We start from the raw sequence: 15,270 nt of genomic DNA, 5'->3' as shown, positions 1-15,270 counted from the left end.
CACTTATCAGTGGATATTATGCTGCATACTATGCAGCATACTGTGTGTGTTCTTTTGTGACTGGGTTACCTCACTCAGGATGATATTTTCTAGTTCCATCCATTTGCCTAAGAATTTCATGAAGTCATTCTTTTTAATAGCTGAGTGGTACTCCATTGTATAAATGTACCACATTTTCTGTATCCATTTGTGTGTTGAGGGACATCTGGGTTCTTCCCAGTTTCTGGCTATTATAAATAAGGCTGCTATGAACATAGTGGAGCATGTTTCTTTGTTGTATGTTGGAGCATCTCTTGGGTATATGCCCAGGAGTGGTATAGCTTAGTCCTCAGGTAGTACTATGCCCAATTTTCTGAGGAACCTCCAGACTGATTTCCAGAGTGGTTGTACCAGCTTGCAATCCCACCATCAATGGAGGAGTGTTCCACTTTGTCCACATCCTTGCCAGCATCTGCTGTCATCTGAGTTTTGATCTTAGCCATTCTGGTGTTATGTTCAATTTGTGAGAACCTTAAGAGACCACCAGAAATCACAACACTGATGCAAACACACAAGAGCCTCTATTCGAGTCTGAACTTGGGACACAACTTTCCCTGCTCAGGTTTATATATGGGAAGTGCACAAGCTGGGACTTTCGAGCCTTGGCATTACCTTATTGGGTGAGGGGTTAAGGAATGCTGTCCTTCAAACTGATAACACTTGTTCAGACTGCAAGGAGGGACAATAAAGTGGAAAAGGACCTTTCTGGCCTGAGAAGAAATGACTCATTTTGTGCATTTTTGCGAGCTGATCACAGCTGCCTGGGAATGCTTGGTTGTCTCTTTCCCATACACAGCTCAAGAGTGTGTGTGGGGTGTGTGTGTGTGTGTGTGTGTGTGTGTGTGTGTGTGTGTGTGTGTGTTTGGGGAGGGGTGCTTTTCACTTGAAGGGCATTAATTTTCTGTTTCCTTCAAAGACAGGAGACATCTGCACTAGGGGGAGTGCTAGCTGTTTAACTCAGCGCTGGGACTATCATGGAAGAGAGTGTTATAGTTGGTGCCAGGGGCTAGTGCAAGGCTGTCTTTTGGTCTCTGCGCTGGCTGGCGTGCGGTGGAATCTCAGGATCGTTTTGATTTGCATTTCCCTGATGACTTTTAACATGAAGGGGTAGTGTAATTTGTCAAAGGCTTTTCAGCATCTAATGAGATGATCATGTGGCTTTTTTATTTTTGTTTGTTTATATAGTGGATTACGTTGATGGATTTCCATATATTGAACCATCCCTGAATCCCTAGGATAAAGCCTACTTCATCATAATGGATGACCGTTTTGATGTCTACTTGGATTCAGATTTCGAGAATTTTATTGAGTATTTTTGTATTGATATTCATAAGGGAAATTGGTCTGAAGTTCTCTTTCTTTGTTGGGTCTTTGTGTGGTTTAGGTATCGACGTAACTGTGGCTTCATAGAATGAGTTAGGTAGTGGTCCTTCTGCTTCTCTTTTGTGGAATAGATTGAATGAAACGTATTGCTATGAGGTTTTCTATGAAGGTCTGATGGAATTCCGCACTAAACCCATCTTTTGGTTGGGAGAATTAATGACTGCTTCTGTTTCTTTAGGGGTTATGAGACTGTTTAGATGGTTTATCTGATCAGGTTTATCTGATCCTGATTTAACTTTGGTACCAGCTATCTGTCTAGAAAATTGTCCATTTCACCCAGTTTTTCCAGTTTTGTTGAGTATAGGCTTTTGTAGTGAGATCTGATGATTTTTTGAATTTCCTCAGTTTCCCTTTTCATTTCTGATTTTGTTGGTTTGGGTACTATCTTTGTGCCCTCTGGTTAGTCTCGCTAAGGGTTTATCTGTCTTGTTGATTTTTCTCAAAGAACCAGCTCCTGGCTTTGTTGATTCTTTGTATTTGTGTTTGTAATTCTTTGTTGACTCTTCGTTTCTCTTTGGTTGATTTCAGCCCTGAGTTTGATAGTTTACTGCTCTCTACTCCTCTTGGGTGTATATGCTTCTTTTTGCTCTAGAGCTTTCAGACGAACTGTTAAGCTGCTAGTGTATGCTTTCTCCAATTTCTTTATGGAGGCACTTACAACTGTGACTTTTCCTCTTAGCATTGCTTTCATTGTGTCCCATAAGTTTGGGTATATTGTGCCTTCATTTTTGTTAAATTCTAAAAAGTCTTTAATTTCTTTCTTAATTACTTCCCTGACCAAGTTATCATTGAATAAAGCATTATTCAACTTCTATGTGTATGTGGGATTTCTGTTGTTTTGTTATTGAAGACCAGCCTTAGTCCATGGTGGTCTGATAGGGTGCATGGGATTATTTCAATCTTCTTGTATTGGTTGAGGCTTTTTTTGTGTCCAATTATATGTTCAATTTTGGAGAAGGTACCATGAGGTGCTGAGAAGAAAGCTTTTTTTTTTTTTTTTCTTTTTAGGGTGAAATGTTCTGTGTATTTCTAAATCCATTTGGTTCATAAGTTCTGTAGTTTTGCTGTGTCTCTGTTTATTTTCTGTTTCCATGATCTGTCCATTGGTTGGAGTGGGTGTTGAAGTCTCCCACTAATATTATGTGAGGTTCAATGTGTGCTTTGAGCTTTAGTGATGTTTCTTTTACAAATGTGGGTGCCCATGCATTTGGGGCATAGATACTCAGGATTGAAAGTTTATCTTGGAAGATTTTTTTTTCCTTTGATGTGTATGAAGTGTCCTTATCTTTTTTGATAACTTTTGGTTGAAAGTTAATTTTATTCGATATTAGAATGGCTATGCCAGCTTGTTTCTTGGGGCCATTTGCTTGGAAAGTTTTTTTCCAACCTTTTACTCCCAGGTAGTGTCTGTCTTTGTCACTGAGGTGTGTTCCCCGCATGAACAAAATACTGGGTCCTCTTTATGTGTTCAGTCTGTTAGTCTGTGTCTTTGTATTGGGGAATTGAGCCAACCCATTGTTCTTAAAAGATGTTAGGGACCAATGGCTGTTATTTTCGTTGTTAGAGGTGGAATTATGTCTGTGTGACTCCTTGGGTTTGTTGTGAGATTAATTTCTTGCTTTTTCTTGGGTGTAGTTTCCCTCCTTGTGGTGGAGTTTTTTCATGTATTATCCTTTGTAGGGCTGGATTTGTGGAAAGATATTCTTTAAATTTGGTTTTGTCATGGAATAATCTTGGTTTCTCTATCTATGGTAACTTTTGACCTTTTCCTTTCCCTTAGCAATTTAATATTCTATTTTTGTTCTGTGCACTTGGTATTTTGATTATTATTTGACGAGAGGAATTTCTTTTCTGGTCCCATCTATTTGGCTTTCTGTAGGATTCTTGTATGTTTATGGTCATCTCTTTCTTTAGGTTAGGGACATTTTCTTCTATAATTTTGTTGAAGTGTTTATTGGCCCTTTGAGTTGGGAATCTTCACTTTCTTTTATACCTATTATTCTCAGATTTGGTCTTTTCATTGTGTCCTGGATTTCCTGGATGTTTTGTGTTAGGAGATTTTTGCATTTTGTATTTTCTTTGACTGTTATGTTGATGTTTTCTATGGTATCTTCTACACCTGAGATTCTCTCTTCTATTTCTTGTATTCTGTTGGTCATGCTTGCATCTGTGATTCCTGATCTCTTTCCTAGGTTTTCCATCTCCAGGTTTGTCTCCCTTTGTGATTTCTGTATTGTTTCTATTTCCATTTTTAGATCCTAGACAGTTGTTCAGTTCCTTCACCTGTTTGATTGTGTTTTCCTGTATTAAGGGATTTATGTGTTTCCTCTTTAAGGGCTTCTACTCATTTACCTGTGTTGTCCCGTATTTCTTTAAGGGAGTTATTTTGACCTTTTTTTTTTTTTTTTTTTTCTGGAGCTGGGGACCGAACCCAGGGCCTTGTGTTTGCTAGGCAAGCGCTCTACCACTGAGCTAAATCCCCAGCCCCTGTTTTGACCTTCTTAAAGTCCTCTATCATCATCGTGAGATGGGATTTTAGATCTGAATCTTGCTTTTCAGTTGTGTTAGGGTATCCAGGGCATGCTATGGTGGGAGAGCAGGGTTCTGATGGTGCCAAGTAGCATTGGTTTCTGTTGCTTATGTTCTTGTGCTTGCCTTTTGCCATCTGGTATCTCTGGTGTTAGCAGTCTTTGCTGTCTCTGACTGGAGCCTGTTCCTACTGTGATACTGTGATCCTGATTCTGTCAAAACTCTTGGAGGACCTGCTGTCTCTGTGATCTTGGATGTGTTACAAGTCCTGGGGGATACACTGCCTCTGGGTATGGGTGGAGTGGGTGGAGATCCAGAGCCCAGGGCTGCTCCTGGTCTCCAATGCATGCTGAAAGGAATGTGTGCCTCTGGCTGGGCAGGAGTGCCTGTGTCCCCTGGGTCCTGGAGGGTTTCAGTTAGGCCAGGTATTGTGGGAGGGGTATTGGGGTCTCACCTGTGATCCTGGATTTGTTGTAAGTCCTGGAGAACAGGCTGCCTCTGGGTGTGGGTTGGTTGGGGAGGGTGGAGCATAGGCTGCTTCCCTGGCAGGCACATACTATGTGCCTCTGGCTGTGCAGGAGTGCCTGCATCCCCTGGGTCTGGGGTCGGGGGTGGGGGCTGGGGGAGAGGTGTCCCCAGTTAGACCAGGTATTGGGATGGAGTTAGGGTCTCACCTGTGATCCTAGATCTGTTGGAAGTCCTGGAGGACAGGCTGCCTCTGGGTGTCTTGGGTTGTTTTTAAGAAAAGAAAAAGACGGGGTTGGGGATTTAGCTCAGTGGTAGAGCGCTTACCTAGGAAGCGCAAGGCCCTGGGTTCGGTCCCCAGCTCCGAAAAAAAAGAACCAAAAAAAAAAAAAAAAGAAAAGAAAAAGACTATGAAGTCAGGAAGGAGGTGAAGGGTGGATGTGGGATGAGCTAGGGATAAGAGTTAGGAGTGTTACATGAAAGTAAATTGTATACATGTGTGAAATTCTCAAATACGTAATAAAATATTATGAACTTTAAAAAAAACAAGCTCAGAAGGACCTGAGTCCTGACATAAGATTGACCTCTGACTTTCACATATATTTGTACACACAAGAACATGCACACACACATACACATTTGATTATACATACTCCCAGCTGCAAAAATGCCCCGAAACCAGGAAGCTAGTTCTTTCATAATTTTAGAAAGTGATAGGCTAACTCAATTCCTTCTGTCAGTAATAATCATTAGAAGTGCTTTAGGATGGTTATTAGCCAAACATATTTTTGTATTAAATTAGAATTTATGTGCTATATTTATATAACGTTCCCTCTTCACCCATGTATCCCACTCCACAAATTCATGGTCCCTTTTTTAATTATTTTATTTGTGTGTGTGTGTGTGTGTGTGTGTGTGTGTGTGTGTGTGTGTGTGTGTGTGTGTTTGTGTTTGTGTTTGTGTTTGTGTTTATAAAACTGCTGGGCCCATTTAGTGTTGTTCATACTGTGTTTTTAGAGCTGACAACTTGCTATTGGATAGCCATTTAGGGTCTTATCCCTTGAAAAGACTAGTTCTCATTCTATCACAACTCATTAATTGCCAGTGGTTCTTCATCTAGGGCTGAGACCTTATGAAATTTCCCTCATCCATCCATGTTGGGATGTCAGCTGGTGTTGTGGGTATTCAGGTCTTTTTAGGCAGTCATGTTGAGATTTAAATGACTCCCATAGTCTGTCTCCCTCTCTTTTGAATGTTCCTGTGCTTTTAATGTCAGGATCAAGAACTTGTCATTTTGTTCTTTCTCTTTTCTCCACCTCCTCCTCCTTTTCCTCTTCTTCCTCCTCTTCTTCCTCCTCTTCCTCTCCTCCTCCTCCTCTTCCTCCTCCTCCTCTTCCTCCTTTTCCTCTTCCTCCTCCTCTTCCTCTTCCTCTTCTTCCTCCCCTTCCTCCTCACCTCCTCATCATTGTATGTGTACATGTTGCAAGTTGAATGAATGCCAAGGTCACAGACAAGTTTAGCAGTCAATTATTTTGCTACCATGAGATCCATGGATCTGGGGAAATTTTATTTCTCTATGGTATTTGTGTATAACAATCAGTTTAGTGACATTTGTCCTAATTACTGACTTTTCAGGACTAGGGATCAGGCCCAGGGCCTCATACATGCTAAGCAAGTGCTCCGTCCTTGAGCCACACTCCCAGCAGACCCTGAATTTGTGTTTGTGTATTCAAAATGTTTTATCTCATTGAACTTTTTTATTGTTCACCATTAAATTTATTATTCTGCTTAGTTATGCCATATAATTGATTTTTGTTGTTCTTGCTTGAATAATCTAGAGAGAAGAAAACAAGTGACTAAGGTATTTTCATTAAAGCTCTATTTTAAACCACACAAGCTGTTTAGTAGTATAATAAGAGAGTATTATATGCAAGAATCTTAGAGCTTATTTCTTACAAAATGTGCATTTTCTTGCAATATTTTGCTCTTGCCCTAAATTTGCAGCATGCATTTGAACACAGCAGCTCTTACTATTGCACCTCCCCTATGGAGGACTGTAGCGGGTGGAGCATGTGGTGGCTCCCATGCTTGATTAAACTTAATCTAAGGACCTTGCCAAAGACATGCTGCAATCTGGGAATTTGATTGTAATTTATTGAAGTAGCCTTTTTTACATTAACGAAAAGCCATCTTTTGGGATCTTAATCACAATGATAGCATGCAGATCTGATCTATGAGGTGGAGGTGGAAACAACTGAAGAATGTAACATGTAAAACAAATCTTTTGGAGAGATTGCTTTGGTTTATATGTTCAAGGCATGTTGGCAGCATTGGCCCAGAACTTGTTCTAGAATTTCAGTCTGAGTTGATTGAAGTGCTTAGCATCAGGCAGTGTAGAGTAACACACACTAGCAGTGCACTGCCCGTAATGTTTGCACAAACAGAAGGTGAGTTTGCACACTACTTTGTAAAGATAAATAATTATAATTCAGGTAAGATGACTAAGTGACTTTAATTTGTGTCAGGAAATTCTTTGCCACTTTGTGTGTTTGACGCTAGAGTTGTTCTGAGCACAGACAAGATATAAGAAAAGTCTGCTGTTTATTTTATTTAGATTAATTATTATATTGTGGGCTGGAGAGATGATTCTGTGGTTAAGAGACCTGCTCTTCCAGAGGTCCAAGGTCAATTCCCAGCACCCACATGACAGTTCACAAGCATCTCTATAACTCTAGTCCCAGGGGACACAGCATCATCTAATAGACTGTGGGCACCAAGCATATGGGGTGCACAGACATACATGCTGAGAGAACACTCATACTCACAAAACAAACAAACAAATAAATTAATATTAAAGAAAGATTAACTTTTATTTTTATTTATGTATATGCCATATGTGTAGCTGCCTTCAGAGGCCAAAAGACCGCATTAAGTCCCCTGGAGCTGAAGTTGCAGGTGCTTGTGAGTCTCCCTGTGTATTTGCTGGGAAATAAATGTGGCCGTACAGAGCAGCAAATATTTTCAACAGCCGAGCCAACTCTCTAGCCCCAAGCTCTCGTTTTCATGAGAGCTTTGTGTGACATGCCATTATTCTCTGTTGATACAGGATTATTCGCTTCATGTTTATGTTCTCCTCCTGTGGAAAATTAAATACATAGGAAACTCTTACTTATATATGGGTCTGGGAATATCTTCTGATAACATTTTGATACACTCAGTGGCTGTTGGTTTAGTATTTAAACTAATATTATAGGCTTTTTAAAGTTCAGAATCAAGTTAATCTTGTTACATAGAGGGAAAAAAGCTTGCATCTAAAACAACGAAGGCATGCTCCTTTTCCATCTGTAAATCAGTGTTATGTTACTTTAGTCATGGTTCAAACTTTGGCCATAAAAAAAAAATCTTTACATAGAACAACATTCTCAACCTGTAGGTCACAATCCCCCGAGGGTACAATGACCCTTTCACAAGGGTTCCCTAAGACCACTGGGAAAAAATGTAGATATTTACGTTATGACTCATAACTGCAAAATTACAGTTATGAAGTAGCAACGAAAATAATTCTGTGGTTGGGGGGGTCAGAAAAACATGAGGAACTGTATTAAAGGGTCACAGCATCAGGAAGGGTAAGAAACACTGAGATAGAGCATTATTAAACGGCATAAGGAAGTGATGTGTTGGGGTTGGGCAGACGGCTCAGCAGCTAAGAGCACTTGTTCTTGTAGAAAGCAACTGGGTTTGGTTCCAGTACCTACATGATGTCCTCCTCTGTAACTCCAGTTCCAAAGGATCTGACCCTCTCCTAACCTTCACACATGCTAGGGACAAAAGAGGCACAAATACAAACATGAGCTCAAAACACTTGTACTCATAAAAAAATTAAAGTGATGTATTTACATAAATCTGCAATTAAAAATGTTATGTGATTTAAAACCAGTTGAAAACAGGAAGAGCTTTCTAACATATTTCTGGATATAATATAAATACAAAGAGATAAATATAAAGAAATACTTAATTTCTTAACTTGTATATGTTGATCTAGTATATGTGTTAATCTACATGTCATGGTGAGAGGACAGTTTGCAGGAGTCAGTTCTCCTATTTTGTGAGTTTTAGGGTCTCAGGTCACCAGGTTCTGAGCAATCTTGCTTACCCCAGAAATAATTTTAAATAATTTTTCTTTAGTTTTTGAAGAACTGTGAAGCTTTCCAGTTTATGATATGAGTATATCTTAAATTGGTAGTAGAAATGGCTAATAAGGAAGCGTTTTATTAATGTGTTTGTTTTGGTTGGGCGTTTAATTGTGAGCCAGCAGAAAGTCCCTTTGTTGGCTTGGAGCACTCAGGCTACATTTATGTTTCTCTGGGTTTTAGGCTTTTCTTCAAGTGTTGTGTACAATGGGATGTTTGTAGGGGGGTTGTTAATTATTGAAAGTATTGTTTTTCAATGTAAAAAGTTAATCAGTAGAAATAGTTCCTTCTTAAAATTTAAGCTGATTATATGTTGTGGGTTGTATAAAGTGTCTCTACAAGGCTGTCCTCGTCAGATGGATCATTCTAAGCGGTTTAGAAGAGGAATTCCACAGTTAGTCCATTATTCTCTGTGAGTGCTGAATCCCTCTTCAAAACCTCATCACTTTTATCCATTCTGTGGTAGGCACAGAATGCCATTTAGGATTCTTGGTGGCCCTCTAGCGGGAAAGTGAAGAAAATATTGTATTAAAAATGTCTTATGGGCATGTATAATAAAGACACTTTGAAAGGGCATCTGAGTTATACTTGAATAATAAAAAATACTTCAATAATGTTGGAAGTGAAAAAGAATGTAGGTTGACTAGTATCATCACGTGAGAGGCTTAACTTTATCGTTAGCATTTTTAAAGACTGCTTTCCCAGAGTGTTGGAATAGTAAACTATATGTTGACAAGAGACTATATACAGACTACAAATACACGAATTACATTTTTCACTGATGTGTTCGTATAAGTTCAGAACTTATTATTTAAAGCTTTGTGGTAAAAGAAATTCAGGTAAAATGTTAAGTGTACAAGCACCCTACTTTTTAGAGGTGAATAGTCCTATAAATTTTGCTGACCAGAGACAGCCTGAAAGAATAATAGAAAGTAAATCTTTTCTCCCAGCATATAAGTATAATACTTAAACTGTAATGTACTTTTAAAATTCCACTTTATTTTTCCCAAATGGTTTTTCTTCTGCCCTTTCTTTGGAAGCTAGTTCCTTACATGGGCTTTGGTAGAGGCCGTGGCGCGCAGTGGCGGGAGCAGCAGCTCTAAATCACAGTGGGGTGTTTGGTTGTTCCAGGCTTCCTGAGATCAATTCCTGCCCACCCTGCTCGTACAGTAATGTAGTTTGACATAGAGCTTGGGAAGCACAGAACTGTCCAATCAGTTGTCCCTGACAGCATCAGCCTCCACTGTGTACAAAATGACCAGTTTCATCTTTGGTCATGTACCATGCACCGCTCATGCCTCTAATTGGCTTGAGTGCCTGCCCTGATTTCCCTCAGTGATGGACTGTGGTGTGGAGGTGTAACCAAATTCCTCCTACACCAAAGCTGGTTTAGGTCAGTTTTCTCATAGCAGCTAAAAGCAGACTAGGCAGACATCACAGCTTAAGATTCCCTTAGGAAGTTAGCTGTGTGAGTACTTCACAATCATACAGCAAGTTTTCTGGAGTATATTCTTAATAACAAAAATACTTTAAAAGGTATCTTTATATTTCAGCTGTAACCATGGTGCTTAGTTATGGTTATAAATGGATTAGTAGGTATTTTATACATATTAATAGTATAGCTTTGCAGTAAATATGTGATTTTCAAAAACCATTCATGGCACTGGAGAGATGGCTCAGTGGGTAAAGCACCTGCTGTGCAAGCAGAAGGACTGGAGTTCAGATCCCTGCGCTGAGGTGAAAAACTGGGCGCTGTCGTGTGCAGGTATCTGTGATCTCAGCGGCTGCAGAGGTGGAGACAAGAGTCGCTGGTCCTTGCTGGCTGCCAGCCTAGCTCTGGGTTCAGTTGGAGCCCTGTGGCAAGAGAGTAAGGTGGAGAGTGACAGAGTAGGAGATTGGATGCTCTCCCTTGGCCTTTGTGCGTGTGTGTGCGCGCGCGCGCGCGCACACACACACACACACACACACGCACACACACACACACACGAAGAGCTATTGTTCCTGTAGCTCAGTGACTCCTTCCTTGTCTTCTTCATAGCCTTAAATACTCCGATGGGGCTTTGGATGTTTGGTTTTTTTTTTTTTTTTTTCTCAATTAAAGGTCATTAGGTGGAGTAGGTCCCTATCTCATATAGTTGCCTGGACTACTCCTTCCTCCTTGGAAGGAAAACAAAAACCTCACAGTATAGATTCGAACAGTCTGGCTGATTGACTTTGTTAGCTCACTCAAGCTTAAGGCTGAGTTTACAAATAATTAAATACTAATATAACAGCAGCCTTTTCAAAGACAGTCACGTAAGAGTGTGTAATTCTTTGATATACACCTCCAATAACAACATGGACATTGCACAACTACTGACCAGAACATGAATAAATGCTCTATCATTAATTTGATTATATAATTTGAGACTTTCAAGTTTTCACATGTCAACACTAAATTTTACTCAAATTCAAAGAAAGGTGAGTGAATAATTAAGGACAAAAAAGAAATGCAGCATTTTCATCCATATAGTTATTAAGTAAGGATTGTATCATGGAGTATTTTGTGATATATAGTAGGCACATCCATCATAAGAGCACATGGCAGTATCTTCGTTTATACTGTCAGCTGCTGACTATTCAAAGGTAAATGAAAGGAAGTAGAGGCAACTATGAAAACTGTTGCTACGCCGTGTCACTAGGAAAGGGAAAGTGCCCTGCAGTCTAGACTGAGAGTCTCACCAGGTGGATTTACCCTTGTAGAGAATACATTCTGTGCACAGAAGGTCCTGTAACTTCTGTCATTTATTCTAGAATGTTTTCATTGTGCACAGAAAGGTTTCATAGACACTAGCAGTTGATTCCTGTCCCCTGTCCTGGGCAAATGTCTATTTTCTGGATATATGGGTTTGCCTATTGTGAACATTTCTTATAAATGCAGTTTTATAACATGTAGACTTACTCTTAATATAGGGGTTTTGTTTTTTGTTGTTGTTGTTGTTGTGTGTGTGTGTGTGTTTTTTGTTTTTGTTATCAGTTGACACAAGGTCATATGGGAAGAGAGAGTGTCAGTTGAGGAATTGGCTATCAGATTGGCCTGTAGGCAAGTCTGTGGTGACATTTTCTTGATTAATGATTGATATGGGTGAAGGGACTCTGGCCAGCTGGAGCATGGTGAGCATGGACTAAGGTCAGAAGAGGGTGTCAGATCCCATGGTGACAGAGTTTCAGATGTTTGTGAGAAGCTTTGCTTGTGATACTGATACTGGAGCTAAACTCTAGTCCACACGATTGTCCAGCAAGCACTCTTAACCACTAAACCATCTCTACAGCTCCAGTTCCTTTTCTGAGTCTCCAGCTCAGGCTCCTGGGATTACAGGTGTGCACCGACACTCTCAGTTTACACAGTGCTGGGGATTGAACCTTACTTCATGAAGGCAGGAGGCTAGGGAAGGATGTTACTAATTGACCTACATCCCCAACCCACTTTTTGTGAATATCTCTATATTGACATTTAGAATCAGGAGGTATGAGTTACTTTCCTTCATTCCGATGTTCAAAGATTTGTTTTGGCTATTCTTGGTCCCTTGCAATTTCATATGACATTAAGATCTGCTTGAAAATTTGGAAGTGGGGGTAGGGAGCAAGGTGAGATATTTATGGCTATATGGGTCATGTTTAGAGGGAGGTAAACAACTCGTATGTATTGAAATCTTCTCAGAGAAAGAAACATTTAGGCATTTCTCCTGTCACTCCTATGTGTATCATGCTAGCAAATAAGCAAATAATGATGAAGTGTAGGTTTTATATGTGTTGTGAAAAGATTAGCTCGTCATCACTTCTCAGACCTTTTTCAGGAGTGTTTTGTTTCAAGCATTAATAATCAAGAGGAACTAATATCACAGAAAGAAATAACTAGATATTTGTGTCTCGTGATAAAAGAATACACCATTAGGTGGCTTAGTGGTTAAGAGGACCTAGGTTGGGTTCCTAGCACCCACATGGCAGCTGACAGCAGTCCAGAGGATCCATTTCCTTCCTCTGGCCCTGAGGGAACTACAAACATGATAAATTCAGGCAACTCACACTTAATACATATAAATGAAAAATAAACAAATCTTAAAAATGAATAATTAAAAAACGATCAAGCGAAAAGATATACATTAAAATGTAGCTAGAAAACAGTATTTAAAGTGATTTATCTGCGCCCCACCCCCCCCAATCTGAGGACTGAACCCAGGGCCTTGCGCTTGCTAGGCAAGCGCTCTACCACTGAGCTAAATCCCCAACCTATCTGACCTTTCAGAATGAACTAATTTATTTGTTATTGTTAATTCCTTTAATCTACATTCATGGGCATGAATACACACATCTATATACTTATTCTATATTTTTTTTTGCTTTAAAATGTTCAAGCTGTGTATTTATTTATAGTTTTACTTATGTACCTATATGACTTTTTTTTTTTTCCCCAGAGCTGGGGACCGAACCCAGGGTCTTGCGCTTGCTAGGCAAGCGCTCTACTGCTGAGCTAAATCCCCAACCCTCCTATATGACTTTTTTATCTTCAGATTTCCTATTTTTTAACCTAATTTAAGTTATATAGAATTCCCTATGATGAGTTTACTTAATTCTTTTGGCAGGGGCAGGGAGAATCTATTAACAGGTACTTTCAAAAAAATGTTTTTTTAAAACTACCCTAAAATCAGGGTCCTTGTGGATATATCTCTCCTAAAAGTACAGTTATGGAGTGCCTTTAAAGTTGCAAATATGGCTTCTTCTTTGTATTGTATCAGTCATGAGTATTTAGATTTTACTTCCTCTCAACTGAGTTATGTATCTACATACATACTACAAAAGAACATTCTCTGATGAGTATGTGTATGCTAATAAGGACTTAACATTGTGGTTTATTGATAATAGTATTAGGTTCTTCCCTAGAGACTGTGGCCTGGACACCTGTATGAGGCATAGGTTCCATCTTGTAAAGCAAACTTTAAGTCCAGTGAGGAGCAGTTGGTTACTGTCGATGACAGCAGTCATACCTCTGTTGGACTGGGGGCATATCTTGCTAGGCCAGTATTTATGTTCTGTATTGACACTGTTTCTTTTTGTTGTTGCTCTGCTCTGTTTTTACACTGAAAATGATACTGGCTAACATAAAGACATTTTCATACAGGTATATCATGTTCTTGGAGTGCATTTCTCCTATACAGCAACATCCTTCCCTATACTTCCCCTCTCCACACTGTCACCTTTGTTTCCTACTTCCATACCATGTTTACATAGTATTTACATGAAGTCTGAAACCCACAAATGACATAAAACATGCACCGTTTATGCTTCTGAGGCTGACTCTATTCACCTAATGATTATCTCCAGGTGCATTCATTTTTCTGTAAACAGAACTTCCCTTTATAACACGAGTTCTCGGTGTGCGTGTGCGCATGCACTGCTTTTGGCCATTCCTCTGAGAATGGACATTTAAGTTGGAGATCTTTTTAAAGCTGTTGTAAAGTGCTTCTCTCTCTCTCTCTCTCTCTCTCTCTCTCTCTCTCTCTCTCTCTCTCTCCCTCCCTCCCTCCCTCCCTCCCTCCCTCTCTCTCTCTCTCTCTCTCTCTCTCTCTCTCTCTCTCTCTCTTTCTCTCTGTATGTCTAGGGTGAGAAATACAAATTTAGTTTCATTCTTCTGCAAGTGTATCCTTGATAGTGTTCCTCAGGCTGATGTCCAGAAGTGGAATTACTAGGCAGAGAAACATTTTCAGAGCTTTTGAATCATTGCCAGACTGCCGTCCAGAAAGGCTCATAGTATAACCTGATGAAGTTTTCATGCTGAGTCTCATGCTAACTCCTTTCTGCTTATTAAGCACGTACTTATTTGTGTTTGCTCCCTGTTCTTCTCAAATAGTTTTAAGAGTGACCAGTTTGAGAATTGTTCTTTTTCTTTTCCTGTTATAACTGATTTTTTTTCTTGTTATGTTTATTTTTGAGTAATCTGAGAGTCTTTTATTTTGTATTGACTTGTTGTAGAGAACAGACATAGCTTGGGTTGAAAAATGCACCATGTTTCTTTTCCAGTTTCTATTACTATAATTTATTTTTTTTATGGTGTGAAGTAAATTTGTTTTTGAAGGTTAGTCTTTTAAAAATACATTACATAGGGCTGGGTGTGACCAACACACCTTTAATACTAGCACTGGGGTCAGATGGATCTCTGTGTCTCTGTGAGTTGAAGGCCAGCTTGGTCTGTGTAGTGAGTTCTAGGACAGCCAGGGGTACAGAGTGAGACCCCCATCTCAAACAAATAAAGATTGCGTAGAAAAGAGGTGTGTTGTGTGTGTGTGTGTATGTGTGTTTGTGTGTACACATGAGTGCGCGTGTGCACATGCGCGCACACACGGGCATGTATGTGTCCAACCAGGTGCACACAAGTGATTAAGATTACTTTGTTTGGTAAAGGAAAATGTTATTTTCTGCTGGTCTAATGTTTAGTTCCAAATTGAAATGGCTGACTGGTTTATTTTCTTTTATATGCAAGTTAACTGGACAAGGAACCAGACCAATTTAGTTAAATAAGCAGATTTTCATGCTGACTTCATTCAAACAGCTTCCTTTTAGCACTGGATAAGAAAGAAACGGGCAAATTAATATTTAGGTTTCTATTGTAATTTTTCAAAAAACCTTT

At 39.6% G+C, this 15,270-nt stretch overlaps 1 protein-coding gene across 22 annotated transcripts in view; it reads left to right on the top strand.

The window, feature by feature from the left end:
- Positions 1-15,270, top strand: part of Dlg1 (discs large MAGUK scaffold protein 1) — a 190,945-nt gene that overhangs the window by 47,465 nt on the left and 128,210 nt on the right. The gene's annotated exons all lie outside the window — the stretch shown is intronic.

This window comes from Rattus norvegicus, chromosome 11, assembly GCF_036323735.1.
Source record: "Rattus norvegicus strain BN/NHsdMcwi chromosome 11, GRCr8, whole genome shotgun sequence".
NCBI classification, from domain to species: Eukaryota; Metazoa; Chordata; class Mammalia; order Rodentia; family Muridae; genus Rattus; species Rattus norvegicus.
Note: the sequence above shows the minus strand (reverse complement) of the source record. Positions and strands in the feature narration are given on the sequence as shown.